At 36.8% G+C, this 12,792-nt stretch overlaps 1 pseudogene; it reads right to left on the reverse strand.

The window, feature by feature from the left end:
* The window catches only part of LOC108352072 (uncharacterized), a 2,585,468-nt pseudogene that overhangs the window by 1,335,237 nt on the left and 1,237,439 nt on the right, over positions 1 to 12,792 (reverse strand).

Here is a 12,792-nt window from a genome sequence, read left to right on the forward strand (position 1 = left end):
TATGATCTGCATCTCCCCTAATATTGTAATATTGTATGTGTATCCAAACATTTTCCAAAATAGTTGTAGCAACTCACTCATATTTATTCTAAGAAGAAAGAGTTTAGAGTAAAAGTATATGTCAACATTCAAATATGTTTCATAAAAATCCATCTCTATTATTTTATATGGACGAAAGTGTCAATGCACTACTAAAAAGCAAACATACTGTGGTAAAAAATAAGATATCCATGAATTCACTGTGCGGCTATGCAAAAATATTGCTGTATCAGTATCATATGAAGGCCATGCCTGATAGTGTCCCTTGTACCAGCAAAATACTCCTAACAATAGGAGCCTTTACATTTTATGGTAGCCTACAATTATCTATTTGTACTTAAGGCATGCTCAATAAGAAGGAATGTATGTGTGGTACTGTCAGCCTATTCTGTAAACCTGGTGCTGTAAACATACTACTGCTATTTTCCTAAGCAAGTATAATTTTGAACTCCATCTTTGTAGTAATCCAGAACTGGTCAAAATGCAGAGAACTACTGAGGCTGCAGAACTCAGGCCTAATTGACACATCTACAACACTACCCCTACATCTAATCCTCAGAGAATTTACAGAATAGGAGACAGGGAGATTTGAGAGCCAAAGGACCAGTATGTCTGCTGAGAGATTGAATATCTATCTACTAGACGCTGGTATGCTTAGGTCTTGAAATCTTGATAAGGTAACCTAGACAAATGTTTAACAAGACATCACTATTTGACATGCCAGTATAGACAGGAGAAATCTCACTCCTCCCTAGATAAGGAACTACAGACAGGCCATGACTGCCAAAGAGGAAGGATCAGACTTTCCTCAAAAGAAAACAATAGAGGTAATGAGTGCATGTGCGAGAAGGGCTTGGAAGCAGACAAGGTGGACGAGTGGGAGGATGGAGAAGGAGAGGCTAATAGGGGGTTGAGGTAATCAAGTATATTATAAATATGTTTGGAATATTAGAATGAAATCAGTTTGCTGTATTAATAAATAACACTAAAATGAAAATAATTAATGTGACAAATAAGAGAGGAATGACATTCATCATTTACTTTTGGCCTACACAGCACACACACACATGCACAAACACACACATGCACACACACACACACACACACACACACACACACACACACACCACACCACACATACAGGTAACATTGTTTGTAAATGTATCCTACACAGAACACACAAAATACAAGCATACTGAGTCAGCCATGGGTCCAGGCAGCTACATAACTTGAACGATGAGTACAGTGTCGTTGTGTTACCAAATGGAGTTGAATAGAGTGGCTAGAAACTGCCACATTTTCATTGGCATCCTGTGTCAGGTAGGACCATACATTACTGGAAGATTTCTTCGATAGAATCTCCATAGATTCTTGATGATTAATGTTAGAAAATAATGAATTTGGACTCAAAATTCTTACCATATATGCAATAGATTGATACTATGTTCTTTGCAATGTTAAATGAATAGACATTGAAACTGTTCAAATATGAACACCACAAAACTACAAAAATACTGGACAATATCCAAAAGGCAAGTAATTCTCAAGCAAATCCTATTAAGTGCCGTAAAATCTAAACATATATCATCCATGCTAAAAATAAAACACAAAAAGTTCATAAACCTATGAAACTGTCCATTTCCCAAAAGTTCCCATAAAAAATGTAAGGAGATACAAAATTACATGAAAACTCCTGGTGGTAAAATAGTCAAACAATAAAATTACCGAGCAAAGCTGTACTTTTAAGAATGTAAATGAGACAATATTGCAAAGAGGAAAAAGTTATTTATAACTCACAATAAAACATGCTCAAAACTACAATAAAATGATTGTTTTGCTTATTGTGTTGCAGAAAATTATGAACTGTCACAAACCAGACACTGGTCAGATGGCATGGTGTCCCAATTCTTACATAGATACTGGGGACAACACAGAAATTGGCATTAGCAGTTGGAGCGATAATGAGATATCATTTTGAAAAATTGGAGATATGCTTAGTCTGAGATTCAAAATGCCATCATCGAATCACACCAATGCAGTTTTCATTTAGTCTAAGTTTTCTTGTAGGCTATGAGAACTTTTTCCCCTACTGATTGATGTCTTCCTTTCTTAACAAAACGAAACAAAACAAAAAACAAAAAACAAACCTCATCACAATACCTTTTTTATGCCTCTGCTTCTCTGAGTCCCTATCTTCTCTTCGCTCCTATTTTTTTCTTCCATTTCTTCCCTTGCACAAAGTGTGTCTATTCAAGCAGCTTAGTCATACAAGGAGCACGCATTCATCATTCAACAAATACTTATTAAGCAGTCAAGTCTTAAGAGCACAACAGTGAACTAGATAACCACATTTCCAACCGCGGGCTTTTGTTTTATAAAGTGACTAACCCATTGTTGTTGAAGCTGGCAATAGAAGAGCAGGTGCTGACTTTTCTGAAGAAGAAAATTGGACTTGGAAACCACTCATGTGAGAAAAGTACAAAGTGATGGAAGTGGGTGTAGCTATTAAATACTCGAAATATATAATTGAACATTTTCTTTCATTAGGATATAGAATTTCCATTATGTACAAAGGAAATATATTAATACTATCTTTTACATAATAAATAGAAGAAACTATTTATGTATTTATATGCATATAGCTACTATTTATATCCCAGTGTCAATACAAAACAATCCATCATGGTCATCATGATTTCGTGATGATGAGATCAAACCCATGGCCTTCCACATGCTGGTCATACACTTTACCATTAGGCTATATCCTACACCCTTTGATTCATTATTTCATCATCCAACTCTAGTCAAGCTTTACTTGCATTCCTCGTAGGGTCTCCCTATACCAACTGAACACATATGTACAGTACCCTTTCGTAATGTTAAGGCTCTTATCCTTCATCGGGGCTTGAGCTGAATGTCCACTGCTTTATTTCCTATTCTTTTCTTGCACAAGAGTCTGATTGTCTCTTTGTCGCTCCATGTATTGACTGATTGAAAGATGTGGACATTATTCTAACAGAATTTCTGTGACACTTATATAGACCTTGAGAATTGAAGGCAGGTGATAAATCAAGGCTTGAGACCAGAAAATTCTACTCCATGTAAATACAAAGAGATAGACCATCACATCTGAATGGTTTTTTTCTATTAAGTATAATTAAAGTTTCATTTTATAACAGTCATTTTTGAATAAATCAATTCCTGGAATCCTGATCAGTTATGGGGTTAAGGATTAGTATTATGTTTTGAACCAAGAGTTGATTTTCTGTAAAATTTTTAGGAATTTGATATTCATGTATATGCATGTTTATTAATGAAACTAGGGCATTTTTTTTCTCTGCACAGGATAGATTAGTTTACCCTTAAACATTGGTTGTGCTGGAAAACAAAAGAGAGTTAAATAAAACCACCAACAAAAAGACGAGAGGCAGGTTTTATATTTTTCTTAATCATTGAGATTTCATACATTGTATTTTGATAATAAGCATCACCCTCCCTCTTCTCTTGCCAGACCCCCCTCCCCCAATCTGTATCCACCCAATTGTTTGTCTTCATTTAAGGAAAAAGAAGGAACAAAACTTAGCGAGACACCATTAATTTCCATTAATGTTGTTTATATACAGTCTGAGGATGTAGCCATTCACTGAAACCTGTAATAGTGACCAGAGATAATACCTTTTAGGAAAGCTACCTGCCCATCTTCCAGAAGCTATCAGTTGCCAAATGATCTTCACCTATGGGTGGGTCTTCCATACCACCTACCTGCTTCCATGCTGGGATTTTTAATCTGGCTTGAGCTTCCACAGGTCTTGGTCATGAGATCAAAATTACTCTGAATACATATGTGTAAATGCCTTATTGTATCCAGAAAACACTGACTACTTGAATTTGCCATGACTTCTAGCTCTTACTGTTTTCTGCTTCATCTTCTATGACAATCACTGTTGTACTTATGGTTTTGTTTTTCTCTTGCAATAGAAGTTTAGTATCTTTATGGGCTTTCAAGATTTTATACTTTGAAGCTGTCATTGTTCACCATTTTACAAAATATGTACCGCAGAACTTCTATGGGCATTAGAAAGGGAAGTCTTATTTATCATTTAAAATAACTAACAATGATGTTCTGATGCATATTCGTTTTCAAATTTTAATTCAGGTACATTCATCTTTTCTTTAAGAGGTGACACTATTACTCACACTCTTCAAAAACTAAAGGGAGTTACCTATGCAAAGCAGTATGGAGATGTCCTAGATAATTATTAACTTGTCATACACTATTAAAATGCATTAGCTTTATATTTATTCTACACTGACTTTCACTCATCTATAATTTTAGCTTGGTTCCCATCTAAGTATCATGTTGCCATAGTATGTAAATAAGAATTTTATAGTTGTACCTTTCCCAAAATAGCCAATATCAGCCTTATTTATTGGTTAAAAATAGTACTGAGTTAAACAAATGTTTTTTGATAATTTCCTAATTTCAAATACATTGAATTCATAGATTTGAACACCCAAATAAATTTCTGGGATTTCTTTGTATCCTATATAGAGCCTAATAGTCATGGTTTTATATGTTTATAATGTTTTAATATATTTTTATCATACTTCAAATGTATTCTAAAATATATTTTAAACCATGTTTGTAACCAACTAAAGTATAATTCTCTTTTATGCCACATTGGTCTGTTTTTAGAGAGCAGTTTGGGAAGTCAGAATTTTTAATCATTTAGTCCTTTTAGTTATGTCTCAATGAAATTATTTATTAACGTTATGACTAAGGGTTATAAACAAATAAAACCTCTTACTTTGGCAATTGCTAAAATAATTACTATCACCAAAAATAATGTATGGCCATAATAATAAGTCCTTTCAACAACAAATTGCAAACTTGTATTTTTGTTGTCCTCAACATAAAGGAATCGTTTTAACATTTTACATTTACCTCAAGGCATGTGACTGGAAGCCCCTGTTAGGTGCAGTAATGTCCTGGTATTTATTCCCAGAATACTTTTAAAGCTACAAATCTCCAATATTTCCTAAATATAACGACTATCTGAAGGCACATGGGGGAGATGAGGAAAATTAAATGCTCATTAAGTAAAACGAGGCAACTGTTATGTTGTAGCAGTCGTTGTCATGTAGAGTGTTGATAGACATACAGAAAAGGCGGGTAGTAGGAGGAGCCGCCAGGGAAAGGCAGTCTGGAAAACAGGAGAGTAATACTGAAGGGCAGGCATGTTCTGAATCACAGCTCATGGCAGGGCACTTGCCAACTTTCCTCTGTCTCTCTGTTATCTATACCCCAAAGAGAGAGAAGGCATAAACATTAGAAAAATCCCTGATAGGTAGATGTTTTACTCTAACAAAGAGTACTGCATTTAAATATAATGGTGTTTACTTTGTGTGAAACTGAAACATTTGTAAAGACTTCTTTGTGCTGTTTCTAATCTATAATTTAACAGATTTGTTCCGCCAGAACAAACATTTGCTGAATGTCATGGAAATGGTTTCGAAAAGTGTAAGTGTCAGCAAGATCGCCTCTGAACACAGCCTTCCAACAAGGCAGCAAGCACCTGGGTGCCCTACCCCCAAACTGGCAGTACTTCCTCATAGGCAGACCTCGGCCATAGCTGGGCCTTTGTATTCAATTTCTTTTTGTCTGAGCCTAAGACGTGCCTCAAATACTTCTTCATATTCGGCACAAGCGAGGGACATTAATCACATCCATCTCCATGCCCATTTCCTCAGAGTTGTTGCTTATGATCTAGCCTGTGAATAGCTTTTACTCCCGACCTTTCTGATCAATAAAATGGATGACAAAGAAGGCCAGAGCATGTGGTTTACATCTTCATAGAATCTGCTACCTCCTCAGAATAGATAAAATAAATAATTCCTTCAGTGTTAGCCCTTGCCTCCTGCAAGTGATACTGGATGAGTGTCAGAGAGAGCTGAACTCTGGCTTCTTACCTTTGATGTGTGGTCTTGTTTGGGGGCCGCTCTTTTGATAAGCTTTCAAAAGCCCTCTACTAGGAGTGTCAAATTAAGTACCCTTATGAATATGCATGAACAAAGCCCTCCTATATTCATTTTGGTGGCTACTTACTGTTCTGGGTTGCCCTGGAAGCCATTCCAAATGGTTTTGATTTTGCGTTTGAGATTCTTAATGGTAGTAATTATCTGTTGCAGCCATGCAGTACCAAATATGATGCGTGTTAGAGATACTTTAAAAATAATGATAAAAACGACGAAAGATGCTAATTCCCACATTTTAGTTCCTACGGGGCAATTAGCCCCTAGTAATGATGTTTATATTTATATGCAAATGTTCCAGGAAAAAAAATGAATCTTAACAGAAACTTCCTATCAATACTATAGGGAGACGAGAGCATTCCATGGGTCTGGAGCAAATGCTTGCCATTAGCAGTACATGCGGCCTATTCCTGTAATAGAAACTATTTAATCTTAAGTAATTCATTCTTCATCTTATGTTGTTTTCCATTCCTTCTGTTCTTTTATTAAGACTCTTAACTAACATAGAGCACAAACAGCTCTCCAGGGCTGATGCTTTAGGTGTCTAACCACATTGTCTTCTGAGGATCGTCTGTTCTCTGAATTATTACCTAATATCATTACCTTGCCTCATTTTCGAATAATAATCGGGCCACCAAAGCAGGCTTCTTGGGAGGCACTTACTGGTTGCTATCTTCTGTTTTAGGGATTCCACCACGTGAAATCACAGGGCTGTAATGAGTAAGCAACGTTCGATCTTTCAGATGTAGATTGTGATTATGACTTTTGCTAGTAAAGAAGAGGGAGGAAAAGAAAGCAAAGGGAAGGAAAGGCTCCTGTGGATGTGAGGAGAAAGAAGCTTCCACTGAGCTCCTGTGACCTTGCGCAGTCTCAGAGAAATAAAACGGAGTGAGCACAGAATCAACTTCAGTTTGCAGGACATTCTATAGCAAGACTGTCTTACATGGAAGATCCTCTCCTCAATAATCAACCTCTATTTCCTTTCTTTCTACAAGGCACGTGAAAGTATTTATCGGCCATTAGTTCATTTAAGCAGTAACCTCATTAGAGACATGTATTGCAGAAGACAAAAAAAGGGGCATCTGTCACTTCACTTAAGACCCGTTAACTGGTCGTTCACCTCCAAGTACGGCAAAGAATCATTTCCTTCTTAGGTATCAGAAGTAGAGAGGCGTCTTTAATCCATGATCCAATACAACACAATTATTAGCTGAATGAAGCACGACAGAGGTCAAGCCAACACCACGAAAGCAATTATGGTTTTCAATTTTATTTAAGACAGTAAGAAAACAGAGGGAAGCAACGTAGTCAGGACATTGTGTCATATGTATCCCAGATCCACAGTAAATATCTTCCTAAAAATAGCAACATCCGAGGGCAAGTGTAGGCTTGCTGAAAGGACTTCATTAACCACATACAGGTATGGTGCAATTATCCACAGCTTCCATGGTGGAAAGAAACTTACCATGATGTTGATGTAGACCCCTTTTCCTGTTTAACCAGAACAAACAAGGATCAAGCTGCCCCAGAATTTCTAAATAAGAACCAGATACCTCCAATAGCACCATATTTCAAAAGGCAGATGTTCGCTGTCACTCACTGTCAGAGCTTGGGATGAAGGAGTCTGGGAAAGGAGAATTTCAGCGCCCTGACAGTGCGAAATCTCATTAGAAACTCTTGAGATTTATCTGTCACTCTGACAGGATAATTTGATTTTAAATTCCATCACTGCTAGCCCTAATTTTTAAAATTAAATAGAAAAAAATGTGACTTATCTTCCCCCCTTACAGTGAATAATAGAATCATATAAATCAAAATCAAGGGTTCCATTAATCAGAAATCCTATGAAAAAAATTTTTTTGAAAATTTTAGGGTTTGAGAGAAGTTGAAAAACTCTCTTTCTTCCCTCAATTTGCATCCACCCCCCTCACGGAACTGGGTCTCAGATGAGTTAAGAGATGTCTGCCAGGCTCAAGTTAGAAAGTCTGAAGTTTTCATATCAATAGAAAATTGTACTATTTCTCACAATGACTAATCTCCTCCTAGGAGAGGCAGAATCAAGCCCCACAGGTAGTTGGTTTATAGCATAATTATCATTACCATGCCTGGATCTGAGTTTTGCTGGCAGGAATCAAAACATCCTAAAATGTCATACACAATCTTCTCATTCTAGTAGTGCATGTATCAGAAGACTCTATTTACAAATCCAGCCCAACTTCCCTGTCTCAACAAGGGCTCAAATATACAATTTAAAGTGAATGATAGCTATGATATCAAAAGCCGTTGGACTTGAAGACCACTGCTTGCTTTTTTTTCTATCATTTGTCTGTGGAGTAACATGTATTCTCAGTTCCATGGTGATAAGCAAACAACTCATTAAAAGGAAACAAATTATATCTAGGAAAGAGATGAACAAAGTGGATCCATGTGCAGGGAGCAGCTTCATACATCGCCTTGTAGCACACATCACACATTTTCCTAGCATTAAAATTTCTAATACTGAAAGGAGGACTTAACGTCAACTTGCTTGTTAGGGGATCCAGGATTAAGAAAAGTCGAAAGAAATACGTTTTAATAAGAAATTGAGGAGTCAGAGAGGCTCAGACATTTGATCTCTTTAATTTAGCAGAATCAACTCTGATTCGTGCACCTTCTGACAGATGTCCCTGTTTTCTCCTTAAAAACAAAACAAAACAAAACACAAAACCAGCCAAACAACTCCTACCCAACCATTTCTCACCCAGCACCAGACGCTGTTCCTTCTGAGTTTGTCTGTAGCACATTTCTCCTCAGTTCACAGAAAAGGCGATAAAGTATGGTCCTATTACTTACTAACATGTCTCAACAGTTTCTAGACAATGGATCCAATGACAATAGCCTTTTTGTTCTATAAAAGTAGGAACCAACAAACTTTGCCCAATGTCTTTCAAGTTGTAAGATCCAGGTTGGACAACACCAGTCATCGTGATATTAAAAGTATTGCATACATTCATATTTTTAAAGCCACACTTTCCACTTGCTGTTCATGTAGACAGGTCCTTTGGATACAATATAGCTGCAACCTTGTGACTTTCTACATGTAAGTCCACGTGCAGATGTTGATATCTCTGCGTCTTATAGAATGGCAGTAGTCCTACCACCAAGAATAGATTGAGGAAATTTGGTTGAACATTGTGAATTAACTTTATTCATACTCATCTGAAAATCTCAACAGTAATTATTTTAAATGATAGCTTTGCGTAATGCTCAGATATTCAGGACAAAGCAATAAACTTCATTGCATTAATAATTAAAACATCATTATGTTTTCCTGGGAAATAGGCCAAGTAAGAAATAAGGACACACTTACCTTATGAATTTTTGAATTTTCTCCTGATCAGGTGGTTATTGAAGATATACGCGTGAGTTCTCAAGCGTTGTGGCTTCCACAGCAATGTTCAAAATGCTTGGGGAAAAAAAAACAATAAAACAGAATTTTGTAAAAGGCAGAATAATTTTTTTGAAATTTTCAATTATTTATTCATAATCAATGGATTGTCAGAGTAATAAATGTGTGTATGGAAGATTCCCTATAACCTTACCCATTTCTTTTTGGCTGATTATTTGTCAAATTAACAAAACAAAAATCAGGAACAAGTAGTATGAACATAAATTGCCTTCACTGTAGATATTCAGTTCTAACTTTTATGATAAAGCATCTCAAAATTTTCTCTTTCACCTCGAACATTGCTGTGACAAACCAGTCAAGGTCCACCGAATCCAATTAGAGCAGTTTCTGGCAAAGGAGCTATGCTTCTTGACAATATTAGGGCAAAATACTGTGCAAGCTGTTTTAACGTTAAGGAGGGCCGTGGTAGCTACAATCATCTTTCGACTGTGGCTAAAACGCTGTCGTAAATCAATGACAGGGCGAAGGTACCTGCCAAGCTCGGCTGCAAGTAACCATTGGTCTCTCTGCCCCAAACATCTATGGATTTTCCATGCTCTGTTGCGCAGAATCAGAAGAATGGGAAGGAGTTAGAAATGTTCAATGTAGAGGACACAAAAGCCACCACTGTCTACCAGAATTTTAGGAGGGTGATGGTGTTTAATGTTAGGAAAGGGGAAGTAAAACATAGTTACGACTCCAGAGAGCTGTTGCTCCATTTCCCTCACGTCAGTGAGCCTTGACAAGTAGGCTTCCTAGACATTTATTCTCCAATTACAGAAATCCTCTGCTTCTCCTCATTATCTGGGCTTACAATGCCTAATTTTTGTGGCTGGTTGCTCTTCCTCGCGCCTCTGTTTTTATACTTCGCTGTATCAGAGGCACATTAAGAATTGCAAATACACACATGTCAACCTTTGGTTTATTTTATTTCAATACTGCTCGATTTTAGAAGGTTAGAAAACAGATCTGTCGTGATCTTTTGTCTGTTTTGCAAACTCATCTTCTGAGCGTTCCATACTTTGCCAAAACAACTTCCAAAAATACCAAGCCGTATGGAGTTACAAACATGTTTAACATTAATTGACCCGGTAAAGCTCTGACTGCCTTGTTGGCTGTACTCTGAGATGCAGAATATAATTCTCACTTTTCCTGTTTTCTTCCTGACAGCCACCTTCTCCTTGAATATTCCTCGGCAGCTCTGTCAACGCACTCATGACTTTAGATGAGTTAATATTTAAGTTAATATTTTCCCTGATAATACTTGGCAAATGAAATCGATGAATTGTTTGTCTTCAAAGAAGGCCAAGTAGAGAAGAGCCATGTAATTATATATATTCCTTCATTCATTCCCACATGTTGGTTATCCTTACTTCAATGAAATATATTTTTATTTGAGACCCGTATCATTCAACTGCTGTTCTGAATTGCCAAATACAACACCTGATCTACAGAATAACTTCATGCTGAGTCAGTGTTCAGGAATAGCTTTCTTTTTTTCACAAACTCATAGGGGTTACATTTATTACAAGCAAATATCTAGTTGGATTTCCAATGCTTCAAGGTGCTTTCTACTCTAGTCCAAATATGGGGTTTTACCCTTTTGGCTAGACCCTAGTATTTTCATTCTGTACTAACACATAGCGTGTTTAAATTAATAATGCAATCACATCACCACAAAACATACACCAGTCCTTCAAAATATGCACAAAGATCTCAATATTAACTCTCCATTCTCCAATGTTACCTCAGAGAAGTTGGAAATATGGGGTGGACCCCATTTTCAACAATGTATTTGGAACGGATGTTTGACTGCAAAAGATAACGCTTTCAAAATAGTTTATGGGAGCAAAAGAAAGCAAAGCTACCAATTTCATTCCCAAGTGCAGTGGTCACTCATTGATTCAAAGCAAGTGTAATGTGTTAGCTTCTTCCCCTCTGTGTGTGATTTCCATAGGTATGGCAGGAGAGATATTTGCTCCCATTAGGTTAATATTTTCCCAGCTAATATTTGGTAAATGAAATCAACGGGACATCAATAAAGGGTTTTGTTTGTCTATGTTAAAGGAGGCCAAATGGAGTGGAGCCATGTAATTATATCCACTCCTTCATTTGCTCTAACATGCTGGACACGGAGAGGTATTATCAATACAAACCACATTTGATCAACATTGCAGGGGAATTGCGAAGGTGCTTTCTCAATTCTGTTCTGCTCCTTCTCTACCTTTCAAAATTGAGAGGCTCGAAATAATCCCCCTGAAACTTCCCACCTCACCGGCCCTTCAAAGCCCAGTGTTCACACGTGGTAGCATTAGAGGAAAGATTATTAAAGACCCCATTGGAACTGGGGCCTATTCATTTTCTGTGTAAACCATAGGGTTCCTGCGCAGACAGCGGTGTGCCAACACAAACCCAGACAGCTGCTGTACCGAAGCTGCTCCGAGTGCAGGTGGGGAAACAGCTTGTGATATTAACAAGGCTAGATCCTTCTTGTGGCTTTCTATAGCCTTTATTTAAAATAAAGAAAAAATGCTTTCAAAGACTTATTTATAACTGTATCAAGCACAGATTGCACCAACATTTTGCTGCAATGAGCACATGTGTTATTCATACTGATATTAAGTATTTTTTTTTCTTTTTTGAAGTAGCCAAAAAGAAAAAAAAAGTGGAGGGAGCTGCTTCCTGAGGATGGTTTCTAATAGGAACTACCAAAACTGTATCAATGATACTAATGGGTGAAAATAGCTTTTTTCGGAATTTAAAAAGTCAAGAACACAAACAAACAAAAAGAGATCCAAATAGAGAAATCAAGATATGAAAAAATTAAATTTTGAAAGGAGGAAGTTTTAAAGACTATCACATCTGTTATGCATATTATTTTCGATCAAAGTCATAATTAAATTAGTTCCATGGTTCTGCGTCTCTATGGGTAAAGCTAAGATTTCTTTCTAATACTCTACTGAAACTTCTGATGACCCACCTCAGGATTAAAATCGTAAAACCTTCTATAATTTCCCTTACACCCTAAGCTTATAAAAGTTGAGTTTTTCCAGAAAATTAGGAATGGCCAGTGGGCTCATTTTGTACACTTTAAACTTATAAACAAAGCACCATATCCTCTTTTTGATCTTCCGAAGGTAGAAGGCATAATAAATAATAAAGGTGTTGATACTTCAAAAAACAAAAAATCACTATAGCATTCTTCATTTTTGGAAGTAAACTTTACTATTTATTCTGAACTTTTGCTACGCTCCAATGACAAGCCACTGATGTGTTAAGCACGGTAGCAATCA

Source organism: Rattus norvegicus, chromosome 10 (assembly GCF_036323735.1).
Source record: "Rattus norvegicus strain BN/NHsdMcwi chromosome 10, GRCr8, whole genome shotgun sequence".
Classification (NCBI taxonomy): domain Eukaryota; kingdom Metazoa; phylum Chordata; class Mammalia; order Rodentia; family Muridae; genus Rattus; species Rattus norvegicus.